The sequence below is a fragment of the Pipra filicauda genome, unplaced genomic scaffold, assembly GCF_003945595.2.
Source record: "Pipra filicauda isolate LSUMZ 115617 unplaced genomic scaffold, ASM394559v2 scaffold15_size4787011_pilon, whole genome shotgun sequence".
NCBI classification, from domain to species: domain Eukaryota; kingdom Metazoa; phylum Chordata; class Aves; order Passeriformes; family Pipridae; genus Pipra; species Pipra filicauda.
In genome coordinates this window covers 790,338-804,844 of record NW_024104096.1, presented here as the reverse complement: position 1 = coordinate 804,844, position 14,507 = coordinate 790,338, and the positions used below count along the sequence as shown (strand labels likewise).

General features: G+C 38.2%; 1 long non-coding RNA gene across 1 annotated transcript; it reads right to left on the bottom strand.

Moving 5' to 3' along the window:
- Nucleotides 1-2,929: 2,929 nt before the first annotated feature.
- On the bottom strand, nucleotides 2,930-5,464 carry LOC120322841. The gene is made up of 3 exons (XR_005562778.1): nucleotides 5,350-5,464; nucleotides 3,670-3,714; nucleotides 2,930-3,153 (listed from the first exon to the last, which is right to left on the bottom strand). It is a non-coding gene; the product is annotated as an uncharacterized LOC120322841 (long non-coding RNA).
- Nucleotides 5,465-14,507: the final 9,043 nt, after the last annotated feature.

The following is a 14,507-nucleotide window of genomic DNA, read 5'->3' as shown; positions in this document are numbered from 1 at the left end:
TTTCTAAGCAGTTTCTCATTAGCTACCTGAATGCAACAAAGTAAATAAACTAGCCAACACAAAAAGCAAATTAATATAAAATGGAATATATCAGAATATGGTATTTGTTTCAAAAACATAATTTCAGAGCATTTAATTAAATTTATGGAGTTACATCAGGACAAATGAGAGTTAAGTTAGAATCAGCCCCAGTGAGGAAGGATTTTATTTTGCTATCATTAGTGTACCAGGCTAATTGATTTTCTTCCTACAAGCTGTATATCCCCTTTGTGTTTCAGTTCTGGTATGATTTAGGAAACTTATTCACTTGTATAACCTCACATACATAATGCACAAATGTAAGTATTTATATTTTATGGAAGAAGATGTGTTCCTCCATCTTGTACAAAATATATGGGGAAATACTCAAAAGCTTTATATTGTACCTTTGTAGCTCCTGTCAACTGTATGCATCAAAAGAAGATTAAAGTGCAGTATGTGTCATTTAGCTTACTTATAAATCTAGACAGAGTCATCCCTGATGTTTTTCTCAATACACCTCTGACCTGAAAGAGGTATTGAAATATCATACACCATCTTTGTTGTTGAGTATGAGATGCAAAAGTATTGTTTTTTCCTCTTTTGAACTCTTTTTTAAAATTAAAACATTCCAAAGGCTTTCATGGTTTCATTCTGAAGTGTCAGTACCCATTCCTTGGATATAAAAGTAACCAGTTGAAATATGAAGGCATCTTTAAGGTGTTCTCTGATCAAAGCTCTGCACATTTGATTAAGTGCATTAGGAGAAAAGATCCATTTTTAGGAACGTTAATGTATTTAGCTTGAACTAACTCTGATCTAAGGCTTGTGAATTGCAAACTAGGTAAATTGTTTTTATAGAACTCTTAGTTCTTTTGGTCGTTCTGTGTTGGTGAAAATACAAGGAATAGCTTGAATTTACAGACCACTTGTCACACTTCAGTATAGGGGATGCACAGTGGCTTTATTGAGGTTACAAACTCTACCTTTTATGCTGGAAGTTAATTTATTGTTGCAAGCACTGATTAAAAAATTTAATTAAAAAATCTATGTATAGCTTGTTCACAACGAACAATAGTGGAAAAAATATGCTAAAATTCTTAACACTAAGTTTTGTTTGTGTTTTATTTTTTCAGCAGAAAGTACTTTTTAACCTCAGTGAGTAGGTTCCATATGGGCTTTTTTCTGCCCAGGGTGCCTATTGGTATCAATTTATGAATGCTGAAATAGCTCAAGACCTTTCTGCCCAAAAGAGCATCTCAAACTTTACTGCAGCTGTGACCAGAACCCATGCTTACATCAGAGGCCCTTTTCTTTTGAAGGGTGGTGAGCTGCATCGCAGGGCAATCCTGATGTAAGGGCACATTTGGAAACTGTTGCCTGAATTTCACCTGAAGCAGTATGGTGCATGGCTCTTTTTTAGATTGCATGCTATATATTGTCTCAATGTATAATATATATAGTGGTATATATGTTGAAAACAAAGAGGAGATTTGGTTATAGGTGTACTGAGGTTTTCTGGGAAAGTGTCATCATTTAGCCCCAACTTTTTTTTATAGTGAGTAATTTCAAACCTCTTCACCAAATGTTTTACAAGATTTGATGACAGTCTCAGAATCTTTATTGCTTTGTTGTTTTGTTAGTCTTTCAATTTTGTGTCTTTGAAATAAAGACATTAACATATTGAAATCTCTTCCCATCTTGATAGATGGAAGGTCCTTCACAAGATGCCACTGTCTAACTAGGGGCATCACAGAGAGCCAGTGTTCTCCAAATTCTGTGCTCAGCCTTACGAATCATTTCTTTGATTGCATCATTGCCCATTGGAAACCAATGATTCTGTCTCACCTGTTATTTTAACTGAATTTTAAATTTCTCCAGCAAGACATTGCAGAAAAAATAAGAATAGAGTAAGCTAACGTCATTCTACCCAGTAATTTTTCTCCAGAAGTTTTCCCAGTTTTTTACAATGCAAGATGCAGCTTCTTAATGGTCAGACTTAAATATTACTGTTGGGAACATGCGTACAAAGCATTAAAAAGACTAGAGTAAATCTTTTATTCTCACTTCTCCTCCTATAATGTATTTCTCAAGGTATGACTGCCATCTTCCTCTAGCTATTGTTTAGGAAGAGGATTAGGTAGTCATATTCAATTTTACAAAAAGAAAGAATTTTAATACTGAGAAAAGCCTTTCAGCAGAAAATGTTCATTCAATTAATTCCGCCTGCAGGTTTGGGGTGTCTGACTACATATAGAGCTCTGTATTTATGGCTCGGGAGCCAATGTGGCCACTTCCACTCTAACTCATTCTAATGCTGTGTGTTGGCAGTGCAGGGGAAAGAGCTGATCTCTTTGGATGGGGGCTGTTCCAACAAAAAAGCAATCCGGATGCACTGGATTTACTTAGATTTGAACATAATTGTAATATTTTCATCTGACCCCCAGAAGTATTGGATCACCTTGATGAAATTCATCACAGTCAGATTTATGAACTATTTCCTATTAGCCACAGCTATTTTCTTCAACTTGGCAGAATATATGTTAATTTAACCCACTCATAATGAGACACATGTAAGAACTTGTCACTCAAAGTGTAGGTCTGCAGAGGATTCTCCCTTCAGAGGACTTTGGTTGCAAGAGCGAATTCCCTTTGTGGCTGATAATAGTGATTCTTTTTAGCAGAAATGGATTGGAAAGGGGTAAAAACAAGGTATTCAGGATATCCCAATACACTACAGTACAAATTAAATGTATCAAAAAATGTATGGGTTTGGGATGTATTTAAATAGATAGTACCAAGGACATGAACATACTCGTGTCTTAAAGCTGAAAGCAGCATAAGAGTGGAAAAGTCCTAAATAATGAGATTTCATAGAAAATTTTTGTTCCTGCCTGCACCACATCATGGCTTTCATTTCCCAGTAATTCATCCACACATTTGGTTAAGTAACTAAAAATGTATTCTGAATATTTTTATAACAATATTTTTCTGTTTAAAAGAAAAGACACTGCCAGACACCACCATCTGTTGTGTAGACCTACAGAATATGCATCTGATGTCTGTGAGTTGCTGTCTTTTATATCCTCTTATATAATTAGAGATTTCTGCCCTTAGTGATGCCTCCTTCTGCACCTAAAGAAGACCAAGTGCAAGTTTACCCGAAGTGTATTAATCATTTTCCTGTTACTCACTGATAAGAGCAGTGCTCTGTACGGTTAAAAGCTATTAAATGTGTCTATTCAGAGGATGTTTAAAATCCTCTGCTGAGCACTTGGCTAAAATCCAAAATTATTACCATAATACCTTCTGAAATGAGACAGAAAACATAATGTATTACAATTGATAAGTGCATCATTTGTACTGTGGATCTACTTTATTTTGGAAATATATTTAAATATTTTATTTGTCTGTTACACACCACAGTATATTTTGGCTAACAATTTTATATGTATCCAAAGAAATATGTATAATGCAAAGATAAGTTATATTGAGATCAACAGAGAATTACATCTGAAAAATTTAGAAGCTGCTCTATGGATAGAGTCTAATTATGCCTCTGTAACTGGACTATAATAATTGCGCACAATCTAATGGAAAAATATTTTACATTTTCAGAAACTACAATGGATTTCGGCCATTCCAACTTACCCCTTCTGAGATGCTCCCCTCTGCTTCCCACATTGGTTCCTTCAGCTGGAATAAACAGTGAAGGTTATGGGTACCTATGTGTTCAAATTGACAAATCCCAAACCCATGTTGTCTTTAGAAATTCCTTGAAATTGTTCACTCATTAGTTTGGAAAAAGAACTTTTTTTAATTTTCTTTTTCTTTTTAAGAAAAAGACATTTTATTATCAAAAGTATGACCTTAAAAAAAACCCCACAGATAACTTTTTCAATCTGAAAATTATTTTGATCTTCTTGTTATTAATAACAAAATGCCTTTAGTGGAAATCACAATAATTGACACTTTTAGAAAAATCTATTAAAAATGGCCTTTTCAATTGTTTCTATTAAAATTATTCATATTCCTGCCACTAGGAAAACATAACCAAAGAGCCCAAAGAGTCTTGGATCTGTGTCTGGGCAGCAGCCTTACCAAGTGTGATCGGGGTGCTTTGGAGGACAAGATATATAAGAGTTAGCAGAGTACTGCTGTTCTAGTTTATGAACTGCACTGCTTTTCCCCTACCCACAACCCCTCTGGTGAGAGAGACAAAAGGCAGAGATTACAGGCTGAGATAAGAACAATTTACTGGAAAGTAATGAGATACGAAAAACGAACAGTAGCATCAATAATACTAATAACAACACTGTATAAAAAGAGGGTTTTTTACCTGCAAATTGCTCACTGACTGACCCAACCCAGTGTGACTCCAAGACAATGAAAAAAATGGTGGACAGACCCTCTGCACCCACACTTTTGTCCCACCCGAAGCCATACCCCTTTTTCTCAGAAGTGAGAATCCCTTATTTCCACCTCCCAGAAATGACATGGGGAGTATGCAATAACAACCTAGACATGGCCACACAATTCCAGGCGCTACCCCCTTATGGCTACTGCAAAAAATTAACCTTGTCCTTGGCTGAAACCAGGACATTATCCACCCTTTTTTCTATATTATGCACCTCAGACCCAGATCCTACACCTTCCTCCTTTATACATAAACAAATACATATAAAAATATATACAAGCACAAGTATCATCTCTGTAGTTAATGACTATCCCTCCAAGGTATCTGTTGAGTTCATTTATTCCATAACTGTGAGTTCTATCTGTCCTAGATGTCTTATAGGGCAGGAGGGCTGCTGTGGTGGTTGCAAGCTGCATCAGGAGATCACAGCTGGTGTATCCGGAGCAGTCCACCCTCATTGGTCATGACAGTTACGGCATACAGTGGCAGTGTCATTCAGAAACCAATATTATACAATTCAACACTGCAGACTTCTTACTCAGAAATCAAATCCCCTTGAGGTATACATTGCGTTTCCTCATCCCTCTGCGCCCACCAAGTGCACCCAGGTCCTTGAGCAAAAATAATGCCACAAATGGGTTGCCTAAGGCAGGACTAATATAAACTGTCTTCCCTAACACATTTCTCATAGGTACCACTGGAACTTTATCCCCTTCTATGATATGTGGAAGTTTTGTTTGGGCAGGTCCAACTCCATAGGTAGAGCCTCTAGTGACAACTAATCAAGTGGTCTCTGCTAAATGTAGATTCCAGTGTTTGAAAGTCCCATCGCTTTACATGTGGTTTTTAACAGTCCATTGTACTGTTCAATTTTCCCAGAGGCTGGTGCATGGTAGATAATAGGATATACCCACTCAATCTCATGCCCTCTGTCCCAGGTGTTTATGAGGCTGTTTTTGAAATGAGTCCGACACAGTTCTTTCTGAGGTGTCATGTCACCACAGGACTTGCTTTCCAAGGCCCGAGAAGGTGTTCTGGGCAGTGGTGTGACACACAGGGTACATCTCCAGCCATCCAGTGGTTGTTTCCACCATTGTCAGCACGTAGCACTTGCTTTGGATTGTGATGCAATCAATCTGCCAGGCCTCTCCGTATTTATATTTCAATTGTTATCCACCATTCCATAGAGGCTTTACCCACTTGGCCTACTTGATTGCAGTGCATATTTCACAGTTATGGACAACTTGAAAGATAGAGTCTGCAGTTAAGTCCTCCCCTCGATCACGAGCCCAAATTTCTGTCGCATCTCTTCCGTGATGACCTGAGGTGTCTTGGGCCCACTGAAATAATTCACCCTTATGTTGCCAGTCCAGATCCACTGAAGACACTTTGATGTTGGCAGCCAATCCACCTGTCCATTGTTGTGATGTTGTGATGTTCTTCAGTAGCCTGACTCTCAGGTACGCCAGTCTACATGACGTACTTTTACAGCCAACTTCTCTACCCAGGCAGTGATGTCTTTCCACAGTTCAGTCACCCAAATGAGTTTCCCTCTCTGCTGCCAGTTGCTCTTTTTCCATCAGTCCAGCCACCCTCCCAGATCATTTGTTACCATCCATGAGTCAGTGTAGAGGTAGAGCACTGGCCATTTCTCTCATTCGACAATATCTAAAGCCAGCTGGATGGCTTTCAGCTCTGCAACTTGACTTGATCTATCTTGTTCCTCAATAGCTTCTGTGACTTGCCATGTAGGACTCCATACAGTAGCTTTCCATTTTCAATGTATTTTTTTGATATGGCAGAAACCATCAGTGAAGAGAGGGTATCGCTTTCCATTTTCTGGTAGCTGATTATATGGTGGGGCCTCCTCAGCACATGTCCCCTTTTCATCCCCCTCATTTAATGATGATAGTCTGAAATTTTTGTCTTCAGGCCAGTTTATGATGAATTCCAAGATCCCTGGGCGATTGGGGTCTCCTATCCAAGCTTGCTGTGTGATCATCATGACCCACTTCCTCCACAAAGCATTAGCGGCATGATGTGTAGAAGGAACTTTCCCTTTGAACATCCAGCACAGCACTGGTAGTTGAAGTGCCAGGAGGAGCTGTGCTTCAGTGCCAATCCTTTCTGAAGCAGCTCAAACCCCTTCCTAAACTGCCAGTATTTCTTTTTCAGTTGGGGTGTAACAGGCCTCAGACCCCTTGTATCCCCAACTCCAGAACCCCAGGGCTCATCCTCGAGTCTCCCCAGGTACTTTTTACCAGAGAATACAGGAAGGACCATTCTCCCTGCCTACAGTGTAGAGCACATTTTTCATATCTTGCCCTGTGTTTCATTTGTTCAAAATTTTGTTGTTGTTCAGGACCCCACTTAAAATCATTCTTCTTCTGGGTCACATGATAGAGAGGGTTTACAATCTGACTGTAATCTGGAATATGCATCCTCCAAACCCCCTTACTGCCCCCCCAGCGCTGATGTTGGTGGTATAGAATAACAATTTAGACACGCCTACAAGATTCCACTCTCTGTGCCCTCACAGCTACCGCAAAAAATTAACCCTGTCCTTGGCTGAAACCAGGACACCTCTGTGCAGCATGGAAGGCAAATTTGATCCTGGGCTAAATCCACACAGGAATTACTAGCAGATACAGAGACATGTTCATCCCACTACAGGGGGTTAGGTCTTTTCACCCTGGAGAAGAGAAGAGACAGAATTCCAGTAGTTAAAGAGTGACTACAAAGAGGATGAAGGCTCTCCCTTCACAAACAGTCACATGCAGACAAGGGGCAATGGGTAGTTATACTGGGGAGGTACTATCTCAATATTAGAAAGAAATTTCAGATAGTGAGAATAATCACTCACTGGAACAACTTCCTCAAGGGCATGGTAGTGTCCCCATCACTGGAGGTTTTCAAGATGCAATTGGACAAGGTGCTGAATGCTCTCATCTATTCTCCTTTCCCATGAAAGGCTGAACCAGATGATCCCCCAAGGTCCCCTCCAGTCTGGACTTCTCTGTAGTTTTATCTTCAATGAAACAGTAATTATCTCATCTCAAAAGCATGATACAGGCCATAGGATGAGATCAAGTATGTCAAACCTGCCCTATGTATCTGGATGCCTTGACTGCTGTGCTGGAGTTATGGCCTCTTCTCATTGGAACTCAAAACTGCTGCTCTCTGCATACGTATCAGGACAGATTGAGTAGGAAGTACCTACAAAGATTTTACTCAAAATACGTCAAACTGAGATTACTGGAACTGCTCCATGATATATGATGTGATTTCAAGGTGCATCATACTACAAACTCTGCAGGATATAAGTCTCCTTGCTTTTGAGGAGGTATCCTCATGAAGAGGTTCAATGGAGTACTAGTAAATCCTGTCTAGAAATGTAGCACTTCTGTTCCTACTTGTCAGTTCCATACCTGCTGCTGGATGATAGCAAGATTCTGGATGGTTACTGTTGGAATGGCTAACACCTCATGTTGGTTACAGGCTTAGGTACCTGCAGCTCCAATCAAGTTACTTCTGGCTAGGTGCAGGATTTTAAACACAAATAGTGTGGCCCTTTTTTTGGTCTAATATGAAGCAGAGATTGTTTGTAGATGACTCCTGGTCTAGTTTCCTTTAGAGAGGCTGTGGCTCAAATTGAGAAGTGTGTTCCTAATTCCTAGTAAATTGGAACTTGCTGTATAGATGATCTGAACCACACCAAAACTTGTTAAGTGGCTTTCTCTCCCAGAAGACAACAACAAAGGTATATATTTTAACCTTAGTTCTTCTTTCTGCCTGATTATCAATGTGATAGTTACTCCTGTTGGCACACCTGTTTTGGAATACAAACAATATAGGAGAATGCCCACTTGTTCAGATGCACTTTCAGAAGAACTTGTGGTAGACAGCTAGAACTCGATTTCACTTAGGAACACTGTAAAATGTCTTCTCAAATGAGTTAGATTTTTTTTTTTCCTTTCTTCTGCATTTCAGGGAAAGTTGCAGGGAGAAGCTGTGAGCAATCTCTCTCTCTCCCTGGTATGCAGAGAGATAACATGTTTGCAGACATGTGCAAGGCCTCCTTGGGCCAGAGAGGGTGGGGGAGGAGAGAGAGAATATACAAAAAGCCTTGCAGAAGGCAGGCCATTGCCTTTTTCCCCTGGGGGGCCAGTGCACAGAAATGGTCTTTGCATCTGAAATAAACCTGTTTTTTTTTTAATCTTCTACTGCCTTGGCATCCTTGGGAAGAATACCTGTGTATGTTTTACCTTACATCAGGGAATTACTCTGTTAGTGAAAAAGCATCATGAATGTGTCGGTGATTTTAGGATTTTCAAAGTTCATATCTATTAAAAAATACGATTACATAGTATCCTTCAACCATATGAATTTCAACAAGGATAAGTACTGGATTCTTCACCTGAGATGGGGCAACCCTGGATGTATGGACAGACTGGAGAATGAGATGCTGGAAAGCAGTGCCAAGGAAAGGGACCTGGGGGTCCTGGCCAATGGCCAGTTGAATATGAATATGAATATGTCAGCAGTGCCCTGGCAACCAGGGGGGCTGACCATGTCCTGGGGGCATCAGACACAGTATTGGCAGCTGGTCGAGGGAGGGGATTGTCCCACTCTGCTCTGCACTGGGACGGCCTCACCTTGAATATCGTGGCAGTTTTGGGCACCACAATGTAGGAAAGATACTAAGCTGTTAGAGAGTGTCCAGAGGAGTGCAACGAAGATGGTGAAGGGCCTTGAGGGGAAGCCATATGAGGAGTGGCTGAGGTTTCTCGGTGTGTTCAGCCTGGAAGAGGAGACTGAGGGGAGACCTCATTGCAGTCTACAACTTCCTTGTGAGGGGGAGAGGAGGAGCAGACACTGATTTCTGTGATGACCAGTGGCAGAATCCAAGGGAATGGCCTGAAGTTGTGTCAGGGGAGGTTTAGTTTGGATATTAGAAAGAGGTTCTTCACCCAGAGAGTGGTTGGTCAGTGGAACAGGCTCCCTGGGGAAGTGGTCACAGGATCAAGCCTGACGGAGTGCAAGTGTTTCGATGATAGTCTCAGGCACATGGTGTGACTCTTGGGGATGGTCCTGTAAAGGGCTAAGTTTTGAATTTGATGATCCTTGTGGGTCCCTTCCAACTTAGCATATTCTGTGATTCTATGATTAAAATAATCTTATGTCTCTCATGGAAATTTCTGGAATCAAATTGAAATAATCTCCTTGGATATGAAAGATCCATTCAGTGCTTAATTGCCCTTGAGATTATACTTTCTTAACTTCAAAGGTTTGAACTAATGATGTTCCTTTACCTAAAACATTCTTTCTTTTGTCCAAGTCTAAAATTCTACTGAAATTAGGATCAAAAGGCCTAAAGTAGTTGGCAAAAGAAGATATTTATAAAATACATCATCAGTATTGACTCTAGCTAAAAAGTCATACTTTATTTCCCTATTGGTTACATTTTGACCTTTGTTAAGCTCTCATATAAATTACATTTGTCTTTATAATACCACGGCTAACCATGGCACAGATTTTGTGGCTGGGTGGTTGTATTATACATTATTTTATGTCTAAATTAACTCTCACCTTGGGAAAGATAAAACTTGCAACACCGAAGTTTGGTTAAATTCTGATTCTTCATTTCAAAGTTCTGACTATATAAAAGCAAATAAGCTGTTTCTGAATGTACATGAAGCATCTATATTTTAAGTAGCTTTCTTCAGTCTGCCTTCAGACCAATGTTTAGCAGATCTTTTGATTAAGATTGACATCTATAGTAAAAAAGAGTTGAATTGAAAGCTTGAATGGTGATTATTACTAAATTATCTTCTAGGAAGATCTTTGACTCAAGGATTACAGAAATAAGAAATTGCACAATGGCCAGATGTCACATTAGCATATGTAAATCCATCCTAGTCATGCAAAGCTATTTACCATGAGTCTGACTAGCTGCAGACTTGCAGCAGACTTGCTAAGACTCAAAAACAACCACTGTTGATGGTGTGGTAACAGATTTAAATGGTTAAAAGGAAACCAGCCACAAAAAATCCCAGGACTATAATGATAAAGTACACCACTAGAGAAAAAAAGTCTATATGTAGTTTCAGGGTGCTGATCTCATGATCTAAGTGATGTTTATATGCACCAGTATACTGGACAACACAAATAGGGAAGGTGGCATTTTGATTTGTCTGTATGACCTGGATTTAGCTGTCAGCCCTCTGGAGATGCCACATCACTTTCTTCTTGAGTAATACTTCGAGTCATCACCTTTTACACTTCCTGTGTAATCAGAAGTGGCTTTGTGATGTTGATACTAACATTAACTTTGCACCACTGCCCTATATCTCTGATTCTTTACAGCTTACAGTATTGCGGAAGACAGATGTGATTCAGTCCTATCTCTTGCAAGTCTCTCTGCTTGGCCTCTCCACTGAAGCTGGCCAAGCTGCATAAGCTCTCAATGACCTTTTCCTGCAACTTTCTTCTTCAGAAAAGAAAACCTCTCTCCTTCTGATTCCTGCCAATCCTTTTCCAGCCTCTCCTATGAGAAGGGTGGCAGGCAGTCACTGCAATCAGTATTTTGAGTGTTTACAATTAGATGGGGAAACTAAGATTTCACAGCCAAATAATTAAATACAATGTTAATGAATTCTGTTACTCATATTACACTGAATCATATTAAAGTGCTTAACCATGTGCTTGAAGGAAAGAAATATTTAAAGTGAGTTCTGCAAATATCCTGAATACTAATTAATTTGTTCAGAAATCCTACTTCAATGTTAGTTTGATGATATTAAGAAGCAATGCTAATATTAAATCCCACTGTGTTTGTCAGTTAAGGAGAAATTTCCAAAATGGGAGCTTCGAAGATGTATTTGCAAGTCTCTGCTGAACTCAGGGTATAATGGTGGTGAATCTCATGTGCATCCATGGGTCTCTAAGAAAACTAGTGTCCTGTTCATCTGTAAAAATACCCAAAAGGACTCTAACCTGCAAGTGTTCTCAGATTTCTGCAGATGTCCTCTCTTTGACACTGGAATGCTCTTGTAATTTTGGAAACCCTGTCTTTAATGCCAGCATCTGTGTATAACAAAAAACCAGCCGTTTTGAGAGCCCCTAGATAATGTTTAGGAAATAAGAATATTCACGTACATCAGGTGCTTTTAACATAGCATTTCCTTGCTGTTTTGATTTTTGAATTTTTTTAAATTTGTTATTTCTATCAGATTTATATACTTTAATTGATTAGAGAATCACATTCTCCTTTTGTAGAAAACCTAGTTTTCTTTCAAAGGCAGACTAACACTTATCCTCCCCTGCCCTCTCTATGCCAGTGGTGCAATAAGATTGAAACAATGACATGCACTTGTTAGGAAACAGGTTCTTGATTATATTTTTTTCTTCGGTCTCTCTTTTCATCATCCATTATGCAAACAGGAAAAAGAGCTTATGTACAGCAGCTCTAATCTGTAAAAAGTTCCACATGGCAAATGCGTAACAACGGAGTCCTACAGACAGAACACAGGAGGCCATGAAATTCTGTATTGGTACACATGAATCAAGATGTTCCACATAAGAAATATATTTTATACTGGCTTACAGGAGGTAATATTTAAATGGAAGCTGAAACAAAGGTAATACCTACTTAGTGCCATCAGACTATTATACCTGATCTTTTTAAAATGTCACTAATGATATTTTCTTATGATAAAGTGCTGTACTGACCGGAAGAGTCTTTGGATCCTTGCCTCTTATACCTTAGGGTAACTTTTCACACATCAGAGGTTTCTAAGAGGAAGGAGAATAAAAAAAAAAAAAAGAAGAGTAGAAAAATTGTTGAAAAGATACATTTTATTTATCCAACAGAAAGAGCACTCTCCAACAGGCACTACTGTGTTCTGCTGTGTTTATCCAAAGTTTGTCCAAAATACTCGTACTTTTAGTTTTCATTTTGTAACAAGATAAATAGGTAAGATACAGGTCTTTTTCAAGAATCCGAGGCAGATGGAAATGCAACGATTATCACAAATGCTGCAACCTATGGAACAGGGAATGGCTAAAGGAAAGGTAGAACTGAATCCATCTGAATGCCAAACCTTTTCAGCACCACCAAGCCATTTTTTAGTATGCACTAAAGTACTGCAGCTTTTTAACAGGGATTTGCTTTCAATCTTACCAACTGGTTATTATTTTTATTTGATAGTATTTGATTAAGTATATTATCCCTTCTTGAAAATTAAGTCTTATTAGTTACAAAATTTGCTCTGATGGCTGATCAGGTGTTGAGATAAGGGTTTTCAAGGTAAGGTGAGTGATTATATAGCTGTGAAATAGAAACCCACTATTTTGTATTATGTAGTTGCTGTTCAAGAAGAATAGTCTTTTGCAACAGCTAATGGTCTATTTGAATGTATAGCTTTTATAGCCTAGTCCACATATTTTACATTTAGTTGGAGGTAAGATAGTTGAAAAACTAGACATTATTCAGCAAATTATGACTCTTTAGTTATTTGGATTTTTTTTTTTTTTTAAATATAAGTACCATTTGTTTTCTGGTAACTGTGATTGAAACTTCTGTGACATTACCACAAACATAACATGAAAATATTTGTCCCTTTTGTAAGTGGTTGTTAGAGAATTTAGAAATGGAAAAATTTCTTCTCCATCTTAAACAAATGAAAAAAAATCCGTAGTAAAAACAGTACCTATGAAATATTTGGCTAGTCTGGTAGATGTAGAACTTGTGTTTTATTACAAGAGAAATATTAGTTTGAAGACTTGATTATTAATATCCTATTAGAGTTAATGCAATCACAGTATTTCATGTAGATGAAACTTACATGAAATAGAGAGTGTTTGAGGGCTGGTAGCCGGAGGATGTTGTGGGATTGTGCTTTACATTAGGCTTTTTACAAAATCAGCATGGGACTGTCAGAGAATTTGTAGTGCTAAAAAGGAAGGACAGAGGAGCAATTGTATCTCTTGTTTGTTTAGGAGAAATCCTCTATGCTGAAATAGAAGTCCTCTCCTCCCCTTCCTCTTTCTCTTTTGTGTGTAAGAATGCTAGTAAAGATATGTTTGGCGCATGTCAAACTGTTCTACCTGCTCCAAATATGGGGCGTAGATGAAAAAACTGTTTGCTATTCTGAGTCAAATTTGGAAGTGTTTGATTTCAGTAATTTATCCCAAGGTGCTGATGCATGAATTCCAAATTATAAAGATGTAGGAAAAATTTAAACCTCTTACATAACAACTTATAATACTTAGAATGGTTTATAACCAGAAGTGTGATTTTAATAACACTTTACTGTTCTGCTTGTCACTAGACACATTGTCTCTTGATGGGCTTGTTACTCGTGTGAATTTGTAATCTCTCTTTAAATCATGTGTGTACTTCACTTGTTGTATTTTGTCTTTCACAAAGATTACTCACCAGCACCTCAGATACTATATAAATTGTCCACTTAACACAGCTTGTATTTTGTTCTGTCTGGAAGGATCTTACTTTGCCCATTGTGGATATATAAGTTTTTGTTTCGAGAAAAGACCTAAAGCTGTTACTTAGAAGAGTGACAACATATTTCAAATATTTATTCTCAAAAAACTGATATTTGTTGCAACATATTTTCCATTTTGCAAAACTGGTCATAATGTTGTGTCTTGAATCAAGGTAGGAAAATATGAAATTTAAATTAATAGCTACTTTTCTGCAACAGTTCTATCTTTCCTGTTTTTTATTAATACAGATGTAGTAATGGAGAAACTGTAAAGAATTTTATATATAATACTTATTAGTATGCATTGAGGTTGAAAAATTACTTTTATTCACTGTAAGAATTGGAAACCTGTAATTTACATTTCAGTTTTTATGAAATAGTTGCTGATTTAACAGAACTTCATTTTCAAAGGTGCACATTTGTAAATAACATTTGGTTGTGTTCAAAATTTATGTTCAAGGTTTTTGAAAATTAGTCTTCACAGTCTTGATATCTGCTAAAATTGACAGATACTTGTGTTTTCCAGGCTCCTTCACTGCAATTCCAGAACCAATATATAAAATTCTCTT